This window comes from Populus alba, chromosome 2 (genome assembly GCF_005239225.2).
Source record: "Populus alba chromosome 2, ASM523922v2, whole genome shotgun sequence".
NCBI lineage: Eukaryota > Viridiplantae > Streptophyta > Magnoliopsida > Malpighiales > Salicaceae > Populus > Populus alba.
This window is the reverse complement of record NC_133285.1, coordinates 16,521,053-16,523,986: the sequence shown is the minus strand read 5'-3', so window position 1 is coordinate 16,523,986 and position 2,934 is coordinate 16,521,053.

The window sequence follows — 2,934 nt, the reverse complement described above, 5'->3', positions numbered from 1 at the left end:
AAATTATTTTTTTTGGAAAGTGATTTTCTTGGAAAATATATTCCTGAAAAATGAATTATTTTTAGATGTTAGGTAATACTATGGAAAATAAGCTGAAAAATACTTTTTAGTGTTTGACTATATTATGAAAAATGAATTATAAAATAAAGTGTTTTTTTTTTCAAGTTTATTAAATAATGAGGAACAAATATTACCAATTAAAAAGTTGAATGAAAATAAAATTGAAAAAAATAATATAATTTTAGAAATTATCTCAAATAAATAAATAACAATCAAAATAATGGAGATCAAATCTAATAGATAAAAAAGTTGAAAAATAATAAAATTAAAAAAAAAACACAATTTCTTAAATTATTTCAAATGAAATAAATAACAATCAAAAGTATGATTATTATTTTTTATATGTTTCAAAAGTAAATTGATTGTTTTTATTTTGAAATAAATAACAAAATATTAAATTGATGATTTTTTAATGTTTTTTTTATATAGTTTTGATGTCCTAATATGAAAACAAATAATAATATAAAAAATTTATTTTAATATATATTTTTTAAAAAATTACATTTAAAAAGCACAATGCACCATAATATTAAACAAATATCAAGAAAAAGTTTGGATGCATCAAATGATTTTTTAAAAAATAAAAATAACTTTTTATATAATGATTGAATTTAGTTGGAATTTTGCTGGTCATTCTACAAGCTTGTTGGATCGGGCTTTAATAAAATAAAGTTGTTTTCATGCCCAAATTATACTTAAAATATCTTTTATAATTTTATCTATTTTTCTAATTTATTTTTTAATTAAGTTTTGGAATTTTTTATTCAACTTTCATTAACTATGCAGATTTTAGCTCTTACTTAAATAGTTTTGTGTATTATTTTTCAACAAAATATAAAATTATCATTATTAATATTCAAAATTTATAAACTCAAAGTTTTTTTTTTATATATTTTAGTTATAGTTTTCGCACCGAGAAATCCTAATTAATTTCTCAGCATTAATTGTTAATGTAATATTAGGTTTCCAAGCAATCGAATTTTCTTCCCAACGTGGATTACTTGAACTCTCAGCCATTTACATATAATAAAAATAAAAATAAAATAAAAATAAAATAAAAATAAAAATGTACTTGTATACTCAAATTCTAGATGCCCTTTCAAACATGGAAGCGGTGGCATTTGATATTCAAATAATTTAATTAGAATCAGCAAAATAAAATAATAATTAAAAAAACGAAAGTTATTATTTATGTTAATACTTGATGTACGACTTATTCGCTTGGATTGGAAACATATATATATGTCTTGTCATTATTATTAGACCCAGCCTAGAGTTTGAGTCATTATGTTAGCATGAATCAATTGTTTTTTTATTTTATTATTATTATTATTATTATTATTATTATTATTATTATTATTATTTAAATCATTAACATTGATGTGATACAAGCTATTAAAAATTTGCTAGGTCAATTAGTTTTAAAATTTGAATTATAAACTTAATCCAAATTAAAATCTGAATTTTATATTTTTGAAGTTAACCTAACAGGCCAGAGTAGGTTTAACAATAATTTGTGTTTTTTTTTTTTTTTAACTATATTTAAGAGAGGGTTTGACACTGCCACCAAAATATTATTTGCTTAAAATTTAATATTTTTTTTGTTTTAAATTATTTTTTAAAATTTTTTTTGAATTATTAAAAAATTAATGATTCAAAAATAATTTATTTAAAAAAAATATCTACATACTACTACGTGACGAAAACAATAAAGATGAAACAATGGTTTTTTTCACCTGCAAATTATCATTTTTTTAATAATTTTTTTTGGAATTGATAAATTGATTATGTTTAAATGAATTTAACTAAATTTTACTGAATTAATATTTTTTATTTATTTAAAATAAAACTAGCTTAAATCAAATTTTAAATTACATCAACTTACCAAATGTTAGGTTTAACAATCATACTTAATTATTGTGTTGTCCAATAGACATAATGGCGTTGCAAGAAAAAAAACAATCTGTGAAATTGACAAGTGTTAGAATCTAGAAAAAAAAAAAAAAAAAACAAGAAAGAAGCAATTGTGAAAGTATTAATAATTAAAAATGCAAAGATTATGGAACCCTAACATCTCAATCACGTCCTCTGGCATATATGATTCAGTGTACGTTTGAAATTGCTGCCTAGTTAATCAAATTTTATTTTTTATATTCTTAGATATTTTGATATTCTAAGTCAAATATAATTTTTTTAAAAAAATATTATTTTAATATATTTTAAATAAAAAATAACTCCAAAAAACTACTATATTTTTAATATTTCTTTACAAAGCTTTATATGGAAAAAACTTATTAAGCGGCGGTTTAAAAAAAAACAATTTTTCATTGAGAATTATTTTTGTAAGAGGATCAGAAAATACTTTCAACTTTAGAATGCAATTAAATGAAAGACAACAAATCCAATAATTATAATAATCTAAATTTTGATATCATATGGACCGACCCCTCGAACTTTAGACTTGGAAGCTTGTAATGGGGCGTGCAGATAATCAAGATTGAGACCTCCCAACTCTCACTTCACCTGCTCCACAGTTGCCTGTGACTTATTCCCTATAGTTGACAATTAATTAATTAATTAATTAAAGCCACTTAAAACCCAGTCTTTAATCGATTTTACAAGGAAGGGAAGGGATTTTGGTAAGAAAAATCATTAAATTAATGATGGACGATGCTAATTAATAAATTACTTAATTATTTGTCATACTTAGTGGATCAGTTAAGTAATTTTATTAAACTATAGGGATTAAATTATAATTAATGCCCCGTGCCTTCACCATAAAACAACCAGAGCATATGCTTCCATTTTTATATTCCGTGAGAGGATAACAGGATACCTACCGTTTTAAGAAAGGAACGAAACGGAAGAACATGT